The sequence below is a fragment of the Rhincodon typus genome, chromosome 5, assembly GCF_021869965.1.
Source record: "Rhincodon typus isolate 14 chromosome 5, sRhiTyp1.1, whole genome shotgun sequence".
NCBI classification, from domain to species: domain Eukaryota; kingdom Metazoa; phylum Chordata; class Chondrichthyes; order Orectolobiformes; family Rhincodontidae; genus Rhincodon; species Rhincodon typus.
In genome coordinates, this window is record NC_063336.1 from 87,229,101 (window position 1) to 87,250,351 (window position 21,251).

Here is a 21,251-nt window from a genome sequence, read left to right on the forward strand (position 1 = left end):
TTCTTCAGCGCTGAGACTTCTTTAACTCTTTAAGTACCAATAATCAATATAAAATATTGATTCATTGAAACATTTACTTGTTACTTCATCTAACTTAACTTCAACTTTAACTCACTTCTTTTAACTTCATTTTATTTCAACTTAGCCCAACTGTCAACTTATAGTTAAAGTTTGGCTTGAAACAAATACTACCCCAATTTGAATCAAGTGGCCAACTTTGCTCTTGGTGTAGATCTTGCCTCAGGGTTCTTTGTCCCTGAAGATAATTTCTCAAATGTTGGTCTTGAGGGCTCACTTTTGCAAAATCCTTTATTCTGGTAACTTTTATCCCAAAATGTGTTCACGTTCCAGAAGCTTCTCTGGCATTTGGATAATGAATTGACCAAACCTGATCACAAAGTTTGATCCTAGCCAATGGAGTTTACTAGTAAACCATTGCCAAATGTTTATATCAAGTTGTAAACAGCCGTGTACCATGCTCCATACAAGGTGATATGGTGCCAGGGGTACGTCTAGCAGACCACTATAAAACATGGAACAAAAACAAAGTTGCTGGAAAAGCGCAGCAGGCCTGGCAGCATCTGTGAAGGAAAAAACAGAGTTAATGTTTTGGGTCCGTTCTGTTTTTCCTTTCACAGATGCTGCCAGACCTGCTGAGCTTTTCTGGCAACTTTTTGTTCCTGATTTATAGCATCCGCAGTTCTTTTGATTTTTATCCACTACAAAGCATCCCTTATTTAGTCAACACAGGAAACTGCAGGTCACATCTTGCAGGACAGGTCACAACATGTCCTGGCTCCCGTTTTAAGTAGCTTGACTGAAGTTTCCAGCATGCTTGATTGTATCTGTTAACCAGTCTCAACCATTTCCCCTACTGGCTAATTGGCCACTGTGGTGTTAGTAAACTAGGCCATTTATGTTACCTGTCAACTGTATATGATAGTTTGAGACTAAGAAACTTGGATCAGAAAGACCTGAGCTAAATTTAAATAAATTGCATAGGGATAAGGATACAGTTGGCTGACTGGACTGGGCGAGGAAAAGATGGTTGAGGAACAATGGTAGATGTCTAAGGAAATAGTTCATGGTCATATCAAAGGGAGCGAGAAGGATTCTAGGAAGGGAAGAAGCCAACTATGGTTAAACAAGGAAGTATCAAATTCAAAGAAAAAACATCACTGTGTGTCAAAGATTAGTGATCGACCATATTAGAAAGTTATATTAAAAAATGATCAAGAATAGAGGGAAGAAAATAAACTGAGGGAAAATTGGCAAGTAACATAATAGAAGTCAAAGCTTTTTTCAATATATAAAAAGTAAGAGGGAGAACATAAATAATGTTTGTGGGAAATAGTAGGTAATCAGGCAATGGCAGAGGAGTCAAATAAATATTTTCCATCAGTCTTTAATGTAGAGGGCACTAATTGAATTCCAAAAATACTTAACAATCAAGGCGGCAGGTGCAGAGAAAATAAATAAAATAACTATCACTAGGAGAAAAAAAATACCAGGCAAACTAATGGAGCTGAAAGGTGAACCTAGAATATTAAAGGAAGTAGTTGCAGAGACAGTGGATGCACTGGTAGTAATCTTCAAGGAATTCTTAGATTGTAAAAAAAGTCCCAGAGGATTGGAGAATGGCTAATGTAATGCCTTTAGTTATAAAGGGATGTAGACAAAAAAATGATAACTATAATGACAACTGTCATTGGGAAATACTAGCATCCATTATAAAGGATGTATTAGTAGGGCATTTAGAAATATGTAATCGGATCAAGCAGAGTCAACGTGGCCTCAGGAAGAGCAGATCATGCCTAACAAATTTATTGGAGTTCTTTAAGTTGGTAATGTTGCGAAGTTGGGTAGAATACTTGTGGTTTGGGAGGCAAGAAACTAGAATTTGGTGTTTGTACAGTGTGGTGGGGAGGGGGTGCGGAGAGCATTGCATGGTCCCTTTAAACAATGATGTGCTTTTTCTATGCTTAGACATTTCAAAAGGGTGTCTGTGAGCAGCAGGTTGGAAGTTTGCAGGTACACAGCTCTCAAATTGAAACATTTGTATCAAAAGGCTGTACAGTTAGCAGGCTAAGCAGCAGTTTTACCGAGACAGCATGTTTTTGAATTTAGCCAATCGATTTGAACCAGGCACTGAGATACCAAAAACCAATTAAATTTAAATTCAATGGTTTTGACAACATAGGACCAACCCTATTATAAGAAATTTGATATGTCATCAAGGGTATAGAAGAAGGGAACAGTTGGACAAAGACAGGAGAGAACTAACTCCCAGAGTTAACAGCTCTCAGTTCTCAAGAGAATCACTGGCTCTCACAGACTCCTCTAAGTCTTGGAGAAAGCACCATCTAAAGAACAAAGGTACCCATGGCACAATTAGTTAATATTCCTGATAGAAGAATCGACCGAGGAGGCGTTCCCATCACAACATTCGACAGCGAAGGCACAGAGTATTCTGGAAGATACTTAACTTGGCTGTAATTTTAAGAGACTAAATTGTATTGTTTTATTTATTTTATTTTCTACAAGTGGGACGTGTATTTATTGGAACAGCATACAATTAGAATCTTGTTTTATTTGGGAATAGTTTGTAGTTAGAAGGGATTTATTCAGTTAGTTAATAATTTTAGTTAATTTTATCACTGTTAGAGTTAGATAAATAAATTGTTACTTGTTGATTCTAAAGTGAATGTCAGGGTTTTATTATATTTAACCACTAGAAGTTGCTGAAAGGCAGGTCACACCACTTTTCACACTCCTTTTACAGATTATAGGGCAAAGTGCTCCTCTTTGGGTATTTTGGTTTTAGTTCTCAGTGGGCAGAGGTCAACTTCTGCTTTATAACACTAACGAGCAGTTTAGATGAAGGAGAACAACTGGATGTAATGTATTTGGATTTCTGGAAGGCTTTTGATAAGTTTTTGCATACAATGCCACTTAATAAGGTAAGAGCCTATGGTGCAGTATTAGTATATTAATGTGGATAGAGATTTGCTGACTAATAGAAGAAAGAGAGTTGGGATAAAAGGAACATTTTTAGGATGCCAACCTGTAACTCGTGGAATGCCACAGGAATCAGTGCCAGGCCACATTTATTTAAAACATATATTCATGACATGGATGAAGAAAGTGAATGTACTATTGCCAAATTTGCAGATAACACAGTAATGGTTGGAAAGGGAAATAGTAAGAATGACAAAGTCTATAGAGGGATTATAGACCGGTTAAGTGAGTGGGGAAAACTTGGCAGATGGAACATAATGTGGGAAAATGTAGCGTTATGTACTTTTGGCAGGAAGACTAGAAAAGCTGAGTATTATTCAAATAGGGAAAGACTGCAGAATGCGACAGCGTAGAGGAATTTGTTGGACCTTGTACACGAAGCAGAAAAAAGCTAGCACCAAGTTCAAGTAATGGGAATGCAAATGGCCTTTATTAAAGGGAATGGGATATCAAAATAGTCTTGCTGAAACTGTATGAGGCTCTAGCGAGACCACACCTCGAATAGTGTGAACAGTTTCGGTCCTCTTCTCTAAGGGACAGCATACTGGCGTTAGGTGCAGTCTAGAGACGGTTCACTAGATTGATTCTGGGCCTGGAGGGTATCCTTTGAAGGGGGAGGCCATTTTATAGATCCTTCCAGTTCTGAAGAAAAACCGTGCTGAACTTGAAGTGTCAACTCTGTTTCTCTCTCCACAGATGCTGACGGACCTCCTGAGCTTCTCCAGCACTTGGTTTTTATTTCAGATTTCAAGTATCTGCAGTAGTTGAGGTTGGGCTTGTGTCCATTGAAGTTTAGTACAATAAGAGGAAACCTTACTGAATTTAGGGAGCTCGACAGGGTAGATGGAGAGAGGTCATTTCCCCTTGTGGGAGACTCTAGGGCCAGAGAGCATTACCTCTGAGCAAGAGGTCCCCAATTTAATCAGTGCGGGAATTGAGTGTTATGTTGAAAAAGTAAGAAAGTAGGTCTGAGAATTTATCAGATCAGCCGTAATCTCAATAAATGGTGGAGCGGACTCAGTGGGCTGAATAGCTTATCTCTGCACCTACACCTTATGGTTTTGTGGGTTATATCTGAGCCAGTTTTGTTCATTTCCACTTTCACTTACAATTGAACTGTTCAACGAAATGACAGCAATCCCGATGTATGTTTCAATGTATAAGCACAAAGAGTAAATGTAGAGTAAACAATGAGTAAGACAAATTGATGTTTACAGGTGATCTATCAATATTGCAGACAATTTTTAACAAGTATTTCCTAATTGATATTCGTCATGTTTTAGGTTTACCTCACCATTTGCCATCCTCTGTTCAAGGATTGATCATGTTTAATTTTTTCTGGCTCTCTGATTTGTGGACTCAATCACTGGTTCTTGTTCACTTTCTACCCTGCCTTCCGCTTTCCCCCTACTCCTGCACTGAGGTATGCTGGGAAAAGTGCTGCCAAGTTTGGTCATTGCATTCTTTCTTGAAGTTCAGTGTCTGCAGGACTGCTTGCTTAATGTATCCCTTCAGGTTTAATGCTGTTGCTATTTTATGACTCTTGTCAGTACAGCCTATGAAATAATAACTACTGTGATCTGCTTCATGGTCAGATAAGTACAGGGACTTGTTTTTGTTGTAGTAACTGTTATTGTTTAAAGCAATCAAGTGTAGGAAACAGTCATAAGGGACCAAGGAGTGGAGTGGTAATATCACTGGACTGGTAAATCAGAGGTGCAGACTAATGCTCTGAGTACATGGGTCCACATCCTACCTTGGCACTTTGTAGAATTTAAATCTACTTAATACATCTGGAATTGTAATCTTATTTTGGTAATGGGTAGCAAGGAAACTACCATCTATTTCTTTTCTTAAAAAAAAAATCTGGTTCACTAACATCATTCAGTTAAGAATTTTCATCCCTAACTGGTCTGGCCTACATGAAATGGCCTAGCAGTGCATTGGTTGAAGAATGAGCAACCAATGCTGGCCTTTCCATTCATGTCCCATCCCCTGAAAGAATACCTTTAAAAATCCAGCCACCTGTCCAAGACAGGGCTCTCTTTATCTCTGTTTCCTTTTTCTGTCTCATTCCACCCTCCAATTTCCCTCTTTCCACTAGGATCTCATTCTTTTCTATATCCTTGTCTTTTTCCCATTCTTTTTGATAAGCTAGTAATTGTGTGAAATTACAAAAAATTGGACTGATCCATATAAGGAAATATAAGAACAGTTGGTTAAAAAGATGATCAAAGAGTTAAAGAGCATCTTAAAGAAGGAAAAAGAAGTGTAGAGGTTTATGGAGGAATTTTCTAGACAGCTGAGAGGTTGGTCATCCCAATTTAAAATTGGGAGTGTACCAGAGGCTGGAATCAAGGGAGTGCAGAGGGAGTTGGTCCTGAGAGCGAATAAGTAAATAGATGAAAGGAGGGCAAATGTACTGTGGTGCGCAACAAAAAGTTAGAGTACATAGCAAATGCTAATTTTTATAGCAATATTTTTCAGAGCCTGAACAAAAGTACAGAAAGGCCTCACTGTGTTATCTCCAATCTCTGGTTAGTATCACAGATGCTTTTAATGTGACAATACAACCCTAATTATTTCATGACATCAACATGGAAGCTGTTGTCTTTTTGAATTATTTTCCTTGTGCCATTTAGAAGAGTGCTGGCTCTGTTTGCCGACTGAGGGTTTCTTTTGTGAATTGAGTTTCTCCCAGATTTTGGGTATGACCCCTTTACAAAGGACAAGAGAACTCGGGACCACTCGTAGGTTGCTAACTTTTGACATTTTATCTCACACCAAGATGATGTAGGATAGTTTATGTCAGAAATGAAAGATATTGCATGGATGCAGTAGACAGATAAGGGTGAGAGAAGCAATTTCTTTTGAAGTAGGATATGGCTAGGACGAATGAGAGATTTTTTTTCTCTTATTTCTACCACATCTTACACGACTTCAAGTCCCAAAACGCTTTACAGTCAATGAACTGTAGTCACTATTCCAATAGTACAGCGCTCCCTTAGTAATGCATGTGTCAGGCTATATATTAAAAGGTAAAGGGAACCTATGGTCTAGTAGGTCTATGGCACCTATCTGGAGAGAGAAATGACTGGCAGTGGTTTAACCTGAGGGTCACCATGCGTCAAGTGAGGGGAGAGGTTGAGAAAGAAGTTGCTGTATGGTAACATCAGGTGATGCGAGAACTGAACCTGCACTTTTGTCGTTACTTTGCACCACAAACCAGCCATCCAGCCAACTGGCTTGGAGAGCAAACCTGCAGATCGTGATGTTTGCGTACATCTACTGCCCTTGTCCTAAAAGGTGGTAGAGGCTGTGGGTTTGGAAGGTGTTTTGCTTTAGAGCTGAAGAAATTCTGACAGAAATAGTTCCATGTCTCTGATTTATCTTGAACAACAGTTGAAATTTTAAGCATGTATACGGGATCATACATGGTGTTGGGAGATAATAGGCAATTATCCTGACAGAGCAATTCTACGGTCAGTTGCCCACCTGGTACATCACATGAAGCAGAATTACTTGGACAAGTTCATAGGATAGGAATGTACAAACAGGAGTAGTTCTTTCAGTCCCCCAACCCTGCTCCACTATTCAGTGAGATCATGGCTGATCTGTGGCCTAACTTCATCTCCCTGCTTTTAGCCCATTTCCCTTAATATTTTTGTTTAACACAAATTTATCTATCTGACATTTAATATTAACAACTGATTTAGCAGATATCTACTATATCTAGTAAATATTGGATGAAAACAGTTGAAGAAATTAGAAGTGGGTTAAAATGAAATTGCTAATAGTTAAAATATTTCTTTGAATAGTTAACTAATTGGAGAGAATGAATTTAACTCCATCAGTTCTCTACCGATTCCACTCCTGATCTGTCAATTAGGAGGAGTTGAAAATGAGCTGAAGTTATTTGCCCTCAAGGTGACTGGGTCTGTTTCTGGTGAAGGTCAGACCTGTACAAGTCCAGTGAGTTGCACCTGAGTTTAAATGGAACCAACATTGTTGTCAGGGGTTTGCTAGTGCTGTTGGTGGATGTTTAAATTAATCTGGCAGGGGAATTAGATGCTGAGCGGAGGTACAGTAGGTGGTGAAACACAGATTAAAAATAGAAGGAAAAACAAGTCGGTCCGGAAGGCAGAGTGCATATATTCAAGTTCAGGCACAAGGGAGCACAGCAAGGACACATGACATTTATTTTAATGCAAGGAGTCTTGCAAGTGAGGCAGTTAAGTTAGGGCACATTAACACATGGGATTGCTTTCAGGGAGAGATCATTGAGGAAGGGACAGAAGTGGCAGCTCAATATTCCAAATCTTAAGGAGAGACAGGGAGGCATGTAAAAGAGGAGATGGTATACGAGTATTGACCAAGGAGACAATTATGACAGTAAGGACAGATGATATTTTATGTAGTTCCTCAACTGAAGTCACATAAGGAGAACTTAGAAACAAAAAGAAAGCAATCATATTGTTGGGAGTGTAGTATAGATCTCCAGATGGTCAGGGAGAGATAGAAGGACAGATATGTAGGCAAATTTCAGAGAAGCATAAAATTAATAATAGGTTTAACTGGGATTAACTGGGATAGTTAAAGTGTGAAAGGCTTAGAAGCACTGAAATTCTTAAAATCTATCCAGAAGAGTTTTTTTTAGGCCAGTACATATGAGAGAGGGTGGTGCTCAATCTAATCTTGGGAAATGAAGCCAGGCAAACTGTAGACTTGTCAATGGGAGAGCATTTTGGTGATAGTGACCATAAATCAGTAAGATTTAAGGTAGTCATGGAAGGTCACATTGGAGGGTAGATAGTGTTTAGCATTACACCATAAAGATGGCACCTGTGACAGTGCATCAGTCCTCTTCAGTTCTGTACTAGGAATGTCAGCCTAGGCCTGAAGTCTTTGGAGCAGGGCTTCATCCCACACCCTTATGACTTGGAGATGAGAGTTTTGTGTTTTATTTATTTGGTCATGACAGACACTTAAATATGAAGAAAGCTGATGATTTGAACCATGGCCAACACATTGCCAAATGGTGTAAAATCTCCCTTTCCCTCTGTCTTCGCAGACACTTCTGCTATTCCCAACCTGTAAGGGCTAAATGCTTCTTCCATTCCAGCTTCTGATTGGCACCAACTCCTTGGTGTTCCATGGGTTTGGGCACCCTCTTTAAAAACCTAGCCATGCCCGATCCTGACCCAATGCAGTATCTATTTGAAAACATTGGCTGACTTCCTACTCCAATTAGCAAGCTCTTCTGAAGCACAGAAAAGATATCTAAACAATGTGTAATAAATGCTGGAATGAATCACTTTTTTTCTCCCCAGGAATGACCTAGAATACTTGCTGTGATGATCGCTTGTTTTAAAATGGCAGATTGTGATCCTGTTGGACTTTTTTCAGTAGCATGTTTATCTCAGCTTGCTCCTAATTTTGTTCAATCGTCAATCCTGTGCTCACTAACCTTTTGGCTCCTGGTCCTCAATTTTAAATTTCTTACTTTTGTCTCCTTCCAAGTGCCCCATCCAAAACTGTGTCTCTCTAATCTCCATCCAAACAGCCTGATCTCTTCCAATTATAACCTCTTGAATATTTGCAATTTTAGTTGATCTAACTTTCACAGATGTGTCTTCAACTATGAGGCCCAAAGACTTGGAATTCTCAAACCAGTTCTCCCCTGTCCTCGCCTCGCTCTCGCGCCCACGCTCTCTCTCTCCCCGCCACCTACCCTCTGTTTAAGATTCTGCTTACAACCTACCTCTTTGACAGAGTTTTTGGTCACTCTCTTGAAGTGCAATTTAGAATGTTTACTACGTTAAAGGTACTATATAAAAGCAAGCTGTTGCTTTGCCTCAGCAATTTTTATTTCTAATTTGGGAGATAAAGCGAGAGACACCTAAGCATGGATTTTAAGCAGTGATGTTTTTTTCCTCAGCTTCCTAGATGTGCAAACATGACTTCAGAAACCGGTACAAATGTAAAATGGTAGCAGTTTTGAAAGCTAATATTTAATTGTGATCCCCTGTACTGGTTCACTTGCCTGAAGGGTTCAGAGAAATTCTGTGCAGCATTTTCCTTATTGGCCCTGGTTTCTTTTTCTTTTTCTGTTGCCTCTCCAGAAGATATGTGGTAGTGTTTGGTCATGACAGTCTAGACATTGTGATCTGAGGCTTGATGGAGCAGCTGGCCTTTTCCTGTCTGATACTTTCGTGTGTTTATGATCTTTATGACTCATTTCTGCAGTTGTACAACAAGGCAACTACGTTCAACTTTAGAGAACCTGGTTAGACCACATACCTGGGAGTTCTGATCTCCATATTTATAATAAAGATGTGAAGTCGGTGGAGGATATGCAAATAAGGAGGTGGATATACCAGAAATGAAAAGTTATAAGAAAAATCTGAACAACCTGGGACTCTTTCTCCCCCCCAAAGAAAAAGACTGATCAGGTGACCTGATAAAGGTGTTTAAAATTGCAGTGTCATTTGATAATACATAGTTAGCTTTCTGTAAAATAATTTTCAGCTTCCTACTTTACTGAGTATTCATATTCATTTTCTCTCCCCAAGTACACATTTTATAATTTACATGGTTTGTTCTCCAAAAGCCAATGTCAGTTTGCACAATTGCTTAAAATATAAGATCAATTTTCAGGGGAAACCATTTGCTCCCAATAAAACTAGTGAAATGTCATCCATAAATTCAGTGTCTATATTTTGAAATCAAAAGCCACAAAAGAAGTGATCGGAATGTCAAAACGAGCCTGCTCCCTCTTGTTTTTATTTAATTAATTCTCATGATGCAGGTGTAACTGTCAAGATTTAGGGTTTATTGCTCATCCTTTAAGGAGACGGTGAACCAACCTCCTGTTCACATCTACTGAGTGGCCTGTTAGGTTATTACAGAGGATAGACAGCAGTCAAATGTACTGTTGGGCTGGAGTTCCCTAAAGAACATGTGATTTTAAAAAGAAAGTGAACTGAAATTCTCAAACTGCTATGATTGGTATTTGATTGCATGTTCTGTTTTATTAACCTAGACTTTTGATACTCCTGTAACATAATCTCTGGTTTGCAATGAAGCATAATGTAACATAGATGCTGTAGATGAGACAGGAAAGTAAAGCAACAATAGATCAAATTGCATCAATTCTATACAATAATCAACACTGTTTTTTCTCACTAACAATACCATAACTTGCAATGCATAACTTGCCAGTTACGGAATAAGGAAATGAATGGCAGACTTCTGCAATCGTATACCAGAAACAGTTTGTGTATCATTTCTCCACCTCTTCTCTGCTACTCTCCCAAGTTCTGTCTTATCTCCCCTTGGATGTTACAAACCATTCTCTGAGCACTGGTAACCTTCTAGCCTAGTTAGATTTTCCATTCTTGGCTGTGTGGGTGGTGTTGGTACTGTGACCAATGACTGAAGGCAGATTATTGGAAAGACCTGACTGCTCCATATATTCCCCACTTTAGCAATTAATCGTCTTCCCTATCTTACTCCAGCCCCTTCTCTCACAGCTCCCTTCAATCCAGAGAATGCTGAAAGCAGCATAGTATCAGCTAACTCAAAATAGTCATTAAGCCTGGGATCTTCCAGCTCATTTCCCTACTGGGCAATGTGCTTATCAGCTGAACCATAGATAGGAAATAAATGTTTGTGTGCCCCATCTCTGACACTTGAGAAGGAATCTAGGCTGGTACTTCATTGCATTACTAAGAGGGCATTTTGCTATCAGAATTGCTGACTTTTTGATGACAAATGAAAATTTAATTGCCTAGAAAATGGCATACTCATGTTGTCTTGAGTTATTTTTGTAGGTGTACAGATTTATATATTTGTTAAGCTTACCCGACTCCTTTTTTTTTGAACAGCAAAATGGCAGTTGAAAAAAATGACTGTGGCAGGATTGTTATTGCTGTTAGGAGGAATGTATATTTAATAAGATGGCATTAATGCACAAGACCAAATATATATGTTACACAGTCCAATAAAGAACATAACTTGTAATATACACAGATTAATAAGTGTAAAAGCTTGGCTAAGATTACCAAGGGATCTTGATAAATTGGGCTAATGGGCTGAGGAATGGCAGATGGAGTTTAATTTGGATAAATGCAAATTGTTGCATTTTGGTAGGATGAACGACATTAGGAATTAAATGGGAGGACCCTGGGGAGTATTGTCAAACAGAGACATCTCGGGTTTCAGGTACATAGTTCTTTGAAAGTTGCATCACAGGTACACAGAGTGGTAAAGAGGGCATTTAGCACACTTAGAACATAAAACTGTACAGCATAGAAATGGACCCTTTTGCCCACAATGTTGTGCCAAAAATGACACTAAATTAAACTAATCCCTTCTGCCTGCCATTGGTCCATATCATTTCATTTATGTGCTTATCTAGAAGTTCCTTTAAACGCTCCTATCATATCGAACTCCACCACCACCCCTGACAGTGTGTTCCATACTCCTACCCTTTCTGTGTTTAAAAATAAACCACGTGCCCCTCGCATGTCGTTTGTGCGCTCTCTCAAAAACTCTCGTGCGCTCACACCATGCCCTCTAGTTTAGACATTTCCACTCCGAGTAAAAGATTTGGACCATCCTAATCAAGTCTATCTCTCGGCCTTCACCATTCCAGAGAAAACAACCCAAGTTTTTCTAGCTTCTCCTTATAGCTCATACCATCTAATCCAGGCAGCATCCTGGTAAATCTCTTCTGCAGCCTCCTCAAGGCCTCGACATTCTTCCTGTTATGTGGCAACCAGAATTGAATACAGTATTCTGTGGCCTAACCAGGGTCTTGTAAAGCTGCAACATGGCATCATGACTGTTGTCCTCAGTTCCCCAAGCAATAAAGGCAAGCATGCCATACGCCTTCTTCACCACCCTATCCACTTGTGTGGCCACTTTCAGGGAGTACGGGCTTGAACCCTAAGATACTTCTGTACACCAATGCTGTTCAGGGTCCTGCCATTAACTGTGTACTTTTCCTTAACATGTGATCTCCCAAAGTGCAGCACCTCATACTTAGCCGAATTAAACTCCATCTGCCATTTCTCCACCCTTATCTGTAACTGATCTATATCCCGCTGTATCCTTTGACAACCTTCTACGCTATCCAAAACTCCATTCATCTTAGTATCATCTGCAAACTTACTTTATATATAGTTTATGTATTATCACAAGCAGCAGAGGTCCCAGTACGGATCCCTGTGGAACACCACAAGTCATGGACCTCCAGCCTGAAAAACAACCTTCCACCACTCTCTGCCTTCCATGGTCAAGCCAATTCTGAACCCACGAGGCCAAGTCACCCATGCATCTTAATCTTCTAGATGTGCCTACCACGAGGGACCTTGTTGAAAGCCTTACTAAAATCCATGTAAACAACATTCACTGCTCTACTCTCATCAATCACTTTCGTCACCTCCTTGAAAAATTAATTTACGTTATCAAGATGACCTACCCTGCACCATGCCAAGCTGACTGTCCCTAATTAGGCCATGCTTTTCCAAATGCAAATAAATCCTATCCCTAAGCATTCTCTCCAATAGCTTCCCAACCACTAATGTGAGACTCGCCGGTGTGTAGTTTTCAGGATTATCCCTATTTCCTTTCTTGAACAGAGGAACAACATTGCCTTCATTGCTCAGAGCATTGAGTATAGGAGTTGGAATGTCATGCTGTGGTTGTACAAGATGTTGGTGGGGCCACTTTTGGAGTACTGCATTCTGTTCTGGCTGCCCTGTTATAGGAAGGATATTATTAAATTGGAACAAAAATAAAGTTGCTGGAAAAGCTCAGCAGGTCTGGCAGCATCTGTGAAGGAGAAAACCGAGTTAATGTTTCGGGTCCGGTGACCCTTCCTCAGTGTGTATTATTAAATTGGAGAGGGTGCAGAAAAGATTTACAAGGATATTACTTGGACTGGATGGTTTAAGTTATAAGAAGAGGCAGGATAGACTGGGACTTTTTTTACTGGAGGTTGTGAGGGGTGACCTCTTGGAGGTTTGTAAAATCACAAGAGGCATGGATAAGTTGAGTAGCAAAGGCTTTTTCCCCCCTAGAGTAGAGAAGTTCAAGATTAGAGGGCATAATTTTAAGGTTAGAGGGGAAAGATTTAAAAGGGACCTGAGGGGCAATGTTTTCACTGAGGGTGATTCGTATCTGGAGTGAACTGCTAGAGGAAGTGATAGATGCAGGTACCTTTACAACATTTAAAAGACATTTGGACAAGTACATGAATAGGAAATAGACTGGCTTCTGATTTGTGAACAATTTGAAACAATTCTTGTGTGAGGAGGTTGTGATTTTGAACTGGACTCCACATGCTAGAGCACCTAATCTGGATTGACACATTAGTACAATGCTGAGTGAGTGTTGCAGGTGCCATCATCCAGAGGGACGTTAAACCGAGCTCTCACCCTCCGCCAGCCACAGTGGTGGGCGGTTGTTAAAGAGGTGGAGGTGGGGGTGGCTTGAAAGAGACTAGGAGTTTAATTGATGGATTGCTTCTCGCCCTCCCCCAACAATACCAAAATCAAAAAACTTGTTGCTGAATTTGGAATGGCAATTTCATTTCCCACTGAATAGTCACTACCTTTCGCTTTTTATATCAGGTGGGTAAATGACACGGAGCAGGATGGTGTGAGTTACAGCCAAGGTTATGATGTGTTTAAAATGAGGATAGTGCTTGAAAATAAAATGCAAAGTGGCCACTTAGTAAATTTGTTGCAGAGAAAATGGTAACAATTTCTCCATGGTATAAACATCTGGAACAACAGCCAGATAGTGATATTGTGAAGCAGCTCCTACACCAGCCTGACCCAGTGGTGAAATAACTAACCAACTCTCACAGCCAACTTCATCATGTTGGCTAACCAACTCTCCCACTCAGGAGGCTTGTTCGAGATTTCATTGACTGGGAGCTGCTTAGTGATTTCACCGAGTTGCTCAGTCTGGTTGAGAGAGCTGGTTAATAAGTTTACACCAAGGAAAATATGGTGCGACTTAACTCTTGGTTGGTTGGGGGTTGGGGGGTGGGGGGCACGGTGGGGTTGGTGTTGGTGGTGGTGGTGGGGGGAATGGGGGATGGGTAATGTGATGGCCACTAACCTGTTCAGTGAAATTGCTAATCAGTTCTCTCACTAAACACAACCCAACCAATGAAATTGCTGTAATTTAGTTCCTTGCTGTTCATTCAGAACATTTCTGGAACTCATTGCTGATTACTTTCAAAGTTTGAACGTTAGGCTTAAGCGTTTGTACAAGATCTCAAACATCAGTGAACAAATTAAACTGACTGATTCATCTACTCTCCTCAGAATCAAGATGTGTTTTTTTTAGACTGTTTCCCCACAGGCTGCTTAGAGATTGTGGGCAGCCAGAGAAACAGATGTTGGAGCCTCAATCCTGGGACAGCAGGTGTTCTGCATGCCTTTCTTTTTTAAAAAAAAAGTTCCTTTTACTACTGTCCCTCAACCAAGGTAAAGCTAGCCAGAACCAAAACTGAAAAGTGCTGGAAATACATGGTGAGTCTCTCCATTGCTGGGGAGAGAATTGACAAGTTTACACATCAAGTGCCAACTTTGTTAGGACTGAAAGCTTTGTCAAAGGGTCAACACCAAAAATATGAATGAACCCTGAAGTAATTAATAGTTTTTCAACTCCAAGTCTAAATTTGATTCCCCATTCTAAACTTTCTCTGCGTGGAGAAGGATTTTATACTAAACATCATTTCATACTTGCCAGTAAACAGAAAACTTGACCTTGCTTTGAATTTTTACAATATTTTTAAGGGGACAAATTACAAGTTGTCTTTAGCTAAGTTTCTATCCCTCTGGAATTTGATTCCTTGGGGGAAGGTGGTTTAAAAATTGAAGGGAATGCAAAAAAAATGTGAAAGAAACTGGGACTGAAATAATAAAATTCTTCCCAAACTCTGTTTACAAGTTTGAGAGCAGAACAAAGAATTTGACTTGATACCAGCTAATCAGCTGCTGAGGCCCACATCTTTGCCTTTTTACCTTTGTGCACAGATTCCAGTATTCTACAACTCTCCTGGTTGGCCTCCCATCTGTCATCCTCCTCAAAACTGAGGTCATCCAAAATTCTGCTCATACCCTAACTAGTTGAAAATAGCATTCACCCATCACTTTATACCCACTGACCTGCCCCAGCTCCCAGTCTGACAACACAAAGATTTTAAACTATACATCGTTCCATGCACTTGCACCTCCCTTTCTCTGCAATGTCCCACTGTTTGAGAAATCTACACTGACCTCTCACCTAGACCAAATTTCAATTGCTATACTGCACGTGGCCATGTCTGTAGTTGTATGGTCCTAAGCTCTGCAATTTCATCCTTAAACCTCTCCCTCTCGGTCTTCTGAAAAACCTACCGCTTGGTCACCTACTTTTATACTTGCATTTATGACAATTTTGGTCTAAAACCACCTCCTCTAAAATGCCTTGGGATGCTTTGCTTTGTTAAAGGTATTAAATAAATGCATGATTTTGTTGCTGTTGATAAAGGCCAGGGATTAGGGTCATTCTGATACAGTGCAGCAGGAGGCAGATGAGAATATTTTTACTCCTAAGGGTTGTGTGACTTTGCAACCATGCCTCACAAGGAGGTGGAGGTAGGGTCATTGAATAATCTTTAAGCTGAAGGTAGGTAGGTAGGTTTAGGTTGGCAGGGGAATTAACAGTTATCGGGATAGATGGGAATTTAAAAAGTAAACAAATCAGGCATGACCTTGAATGATGGAGCAGTATTCAAGGGCTGAATGGCCTACTTCTGCTCCCACTTCATATTTTCTTATGTAGCCAATCATCTGTAGTGGGTGCTGGCATGTTGCAGAAAAAAAAAACTGCAGTTCTTGCTGTTTTTACAATATCAGGTTTGCTACTAAATTACTTAGCTTTGATATCAGAAACTAAACTCTTTGACCTTGATGAATATGCAATAAAAATGTCAAAAATAACTTTGTATTCTTAAATGTACTTTTTTTTTAGTTACAACTTTTGAATTTCAAATCTTATACATTGGTGAACTGTGGTTCTCTAATATTCCCCACATTCTTCAGGTCAGGTTACTCTTTCTAATATTCTGCCCATGTATAATAGATGGGGGCTAGAAGTAAAGTGCTACAAAAAGCTGAAGTGCTATCGAGTGATCTGTGTTCAGCTTCAACTAGAATCCTTCATACACTTGTATACACACTTACGTATGTGATTTTGTGGAAACAACTGAAAAGATTGTAACAGGTTGGGCAGATCCCTGCATTTATGGGCTTTTCTTGTTATCCATTCTTAAAAATTGAAGTTGAAGATGACAAAGTTGGAGTTCCAATAATTACTATCTATACTCAGTACAACAAAAATATCCCCATACAACTCCCCCATAATTAGGAGCAAGAGGAGGCTGTTTAGACCTTCTAGAATGCTGAGTTAATGAGACCATTGCTCATTTATAGCTTAAAACAAGCTATTCACCTTGGTTCCTTAAGCTTAATGTCCTTGTATAACAAAAGAGGGACTTTTTTAATTCATTCACAAGTTCTGGGTATCACTGACTAGGCCAGCAACTATTGCCCGTCCCCAATTGTCTCTAAGAAGTTACCTTTTTTTGAATTACTGCAGCCTCTCTGGTGTATGTCCAACCACATAACTGTTTGCTGGGGAGTGCCAGGATTTTGACACAGTGAAAGCGAAGGAATGGCGTATGTTCCAAAGTCACGATGGTGAGTTGCAGGTGGTGATGTTCCCATGCATTTGCTGCCTTTGTCCTTGTAAGTGGGAGAGTTTGTGGGTTTGGAAGATGCTGCCAAAGGCATCTTGGTGAATTTCTACAGTGCATCGTACAGATGGCACACACAGCTGGCACTATGCATCGATGGCGAGAAGAATGAGCGTTGAAAGTGGTGGATGCAGTACCTGTCAAGTGGGCTGCTTTGCTCTGAATAATGTTGAACTCTTGACTGTTTTTTGGACCTGTGGCAATTCAGATAAGTGGAGAATATTTCATCACATCCTGACTTGTGCCTTGTGCTTGGTAGATCGCACGTTTTTGTTTTCTTTATTCATTCACAGGATGAGGGCGTGGCTGGGTAGGCCAGCATTTATTGTCCATCCCTAATTGCCCAGAGTCAAACACATTGCTGTGGGTCTGGAGTCACATGGAGGCCAGACCAGGTAAGGAAGGCAGTTTCTTTCCCTAAAGGACATTAGTGAACCAGATGGGTTTTTCCTGACAATCGACAGTGGATTCATAGTCATTACTAGATTCTTTAATTCCAGATATTCGTTGAACTCAAATTCCACCTTTGCTGTGGCGCGATTCGAACCTGGATCCCCAGAACATTATCTGGGTCTCTGAATTAACAGTCCAATGATAGTACCGCTAGGCCATCGCGTCCCCCAACATTAAGGAGACAGCGAAAGAGTTACTCATCACAGAATTCCTAGTATCTGACTTGCTCTTGTAGGCACTGTATTTATATGGCCAGTGGTAACCCCAAGATGCTGATAATGGGACATGCAGCAGTGGTAATGCAATTTAATGACAAGGAGAGATGGTTGAATTCTCTCATTGTATGTAGTCATTGCCCAGCAGTTGTGCAGTGCAAATGTTAGTTATCACTTATCTGGATAAACCTGGAATTGTCCAGTTTTTGTCGCACATGGGCACAGGCTGTTTCAGTGTCTGAGGAGTCACAAATCATGTCAAACACCATGCATTGAAGATCCCCACTTCTGACCTTTTAACAGTGGCAAGGTCATTGATGAAGCTCATCTCGTCTCTAGAACATCCCATCCAATGCACGTGTGTCTGCACATGTGTGCTCACTCATGTACTTGTGCGCTCTCTCTCTCTCTCTTCCACCTCCCATCTCTCTCTCTGTCTCTCTTCCACCTCCCATCTCTCTCTCTCTCTCTCTCTCTCTCTCTCTCTCTCTCCCTCTCCCCCCCCCCCCCCCCCACCCCCCCCCTCATGCTTGCTGTCTCTCTCTCTCTCTTTTCTTTCTCCCTCTCCCCACCACCATCTCACAGCAGATTATGTAATGTTGAATGTGAGATAGATATTGACCAGGACACTGAGGTAATGCCCTCGTCCTTCTTCAGAACAGTTCCATGAGACTATTTATGTGTACTTGAGAGAGAACAGGAGGCCCTGATTTAACATCTCTTCTAAAACTTGGCAACTCATAGAATCCCCACAGTGTGGAAAGAGGGCATTTGGTCCATGGAATCTGCATTGACCTTCCGAAGAGCATCCCACCCAGACCCAGACCCAGACCACCACCCTACCCCATAACCCCTCATTAACCATGGCTAATCTGCTTAACCTGCACAACCCTGAACACGTGGCCAACCCACCTAGTCTGCACATATTTGGACTGTGGGAGGAAACCGGAGCAACTGGAGGAAACCCACGCAGACGCTGGGAGAATCTGAAAACTCCACACAGACAGTTGCACAAGGGTGAAGTCGAGCGTGGGTTCCTAGCACTGTGAGGCAGCAGTGCTAACCACTGAGCCACCATGCTGCCCACTAAAAGCAAATTTTAAGGAAATTCCAGTGCAACATTCCCTCAGTACTGCATTACAGTACCAACTTTGAACTCAGATCTGGGGTAGGACTTGAAATCAACAACGTACTTTCTCAGTTGTGAAAATGTGACCAACTGGACCACAACTTGTGTTCATTTATGCCCCTTTGTTCTGGATGCATTCGTTTGAGAATTACTTTCTCCACATTTATCTTATCTAATGCATGCAAAGTCTATATCAGCTCTTCTCTGTAGAAAAGATAAGACTTGATTGAAGTTCATCCTGTTACTTAACTCAACATTCAGTGTATACTAAATGTGATGCCGCCTCCAAACTGTACATGCAAGCACTTGCTAATAAGCTGCTGACTTTAAAAGAGACATGTTCCCATATGCCTGTAAAGAGCTTCACTTTACCCCACAGGTTCAGATTACTCATTGCAGCATAATACATGAGAGTCTTACTCAAAGTTTGGCATGATTGATCAGAACAAGCCATTTTTGGTATTGTATTTCCTATCTGGGTTGTCTGGGCAGTGACATTACAGCAAAACATTCATTAAAGCAGTGATCTTGTCAACTTAGATCACAAAGTTACAAGCCGATCTCAAGGTTTAGAGTTGTGTGATGAGACTACAGTGATGTGGACTTCCCAGCTTGTGAAAGAGAATGAAGAGTGATATTGAAGGAATTAACATAATTTCATTTTGAAACTGGCTTTGAACTAAATTATCACTAGGATAAAAGGAGGCTGTTTGACCCAAAGTTCTTGTGCTGGCTGTTTAGAAGAGCTAACTTAGTTCCTGTCTCCTCTCTTTTCCCATCCTTTTTTTTTTCAACTATATAGCTAATTCCCTTTTTAAAGTTAGTACTGAATCTGTATCTATTGCTCTTGCAGATTATCATGACTGCTCAGTGAAATTTCATCTTTCTTTGTTCCTGTCAAATATTTCTGCAAGATCTGTGTTTTGTGTTTTACCAATCCTCTTACTAGTTGCTCCTTATTTTTTCTGTGGAAGGTCTTCAATGGACATGTTCAAAATCAAGAATTTTCCCTTGTATCTTGCTTTAAAGAGAATAATCCCACCATTTCCTGTCTTTGCATGTCACTGAAATCCCACCTCCTCGGTACTATTCTGGTAAATCTCATCTGCATTATTCCCATAGCAGAGCTTTCCAGGGCAGAGAATTCCAAAGACATTTGACCTTTTTTAATGCAGAATTTCCTTCTTGGCTTAGTCATAAAAGGCTAAACCTTTAGTCTCAGACTTTGACACCATGGATCACTCGGCTAGACGTAACATATTCACTCCGTGTCTACTTTACCAAGTCCAAATTTTATGTTTTAGTTCGATCATCTCTCATTGACTTGAAACCCAGGAAATAAAAGCCTAGTCAACACTATTGTCCATCCAGACAATTGGTTATGTTCCCTCTAGTGCATGTATATAGTCCTTTTGGTATAGAAATCAAAAATGCATACAGTCATCCACTGCTTGCCAGTTTTTGTAAGACTTCTTTACTCTTTTATTCCAATGCTTTGTAACAAAATCCAACTTACCATTTGTCTTCCTAATTGTTGACTGTACCTGCACATTAACTTTAACTTTATGATCATAATCAGGGTCATTCAGACATTTCCCAGTCTCTCTCCATTCAAAAACAGTCATACAGCATGGAAACAGGCCCTTTGGCCCAACTTGTCCATGCCAACCAGGCTTCCTAGACTGAACTATTTTAATTTGCCTGTGTTTGGCCCATATCCCTCTAAGCTTTTCCTATGCATGCTGTATCCAAATGTCTTTTTAAATGTTATAATTGTACCCACCTGTACCACTTCCCGTGGCAGTCTGTTCGATACACACACCACCCTGTGAGTGAAAAAGTTGCCCCTCCGGCTTTTTTTTTAACAGAAGTGGATAACTTTGCACTTCACATTGTATGTCATCTGTTATGTTCTTGTCCACTTGTCAGCCTGTCTCTACTCTTCTGTGGCCTTTTTTCAACCTATAGCAGAGGCCCAAGTCCTGATCCTAATGATGCCCCTTCATAGCAGCTTGCCAAACTGAAAGTGTCCCATTCATTCTGCAATCTGTTTTCTGTCCATTAACTAATCCTCATTCATGTTCGTTTATTACTCCCAAATCTCCTGAGCCCTCATTTTGTGTAGTAAGATGTCATTGGTCCAAACTAGTAAAAGGCAAATTTAGAACTGATAAGTTTTTCATTAACACACAAGTGGAATTCCCAACAGAAGAATGGAGACAATAACAATTGTTCAAGAATCACCTCATGAAGCAGCAGCAGAGGAGCAAAGTGTTTAGGATTTTGCCGAATGGGTGAATCGTGATGAGCTAAACAACTTCCATCATCTGCAATTTTGTTGAAAGTACATTACCCAAAAGATACCACCTCTGTCACTGCACTCCTCCATCAGTACTGCCGTTCTTGACAGCACAGACCTTCCTCTCTCCTGTGTTGGCATGTTAACTTGGACTATGGGCTCAGGTCTCTGGAGTAGGAATTGAATCCATGATTGTAGGAACTGCAGATGCTGGAGAATCTGAGATAACAAGGTGTAGAGCTGGATGAACACCGCAGGCCAAGCAGCATTAGAGGAGCAGGAAAGCTGACGTTTTGGGCCTAGACCCTTCTTCAGAAA

At 40.5% G+C, this 21,251-nt stretch overlaps 1 protein-coding gene across 4 annotated transcripts in view; it reads left to right on the top strand.

The window, feature by feature from the left end:
• Nucleotides 1–21,251, top strand: part of extl3 (exostosin-like glycosyltransferase 3) — a 130,841-nt gene that overhangs the window by 84,139 nt on the left and 25,451 nt on the right. The window contains exon 2 of one of the 4 annotated variants that reach the window (XM_048597304.1): nucleotides 16,681–16,781. The exons of the other annotated variants lie outside the window; for them this stretch is intronic. The gene's annotated coding sequence lies outside the window, so the exon portion shown is untranslated. The remainder of the gene's footprint in view (nucleotides 1–16,680; nucleotides 16,782–21,251) is intronic. 4 annotated transcript variants of the gene reach the window in all.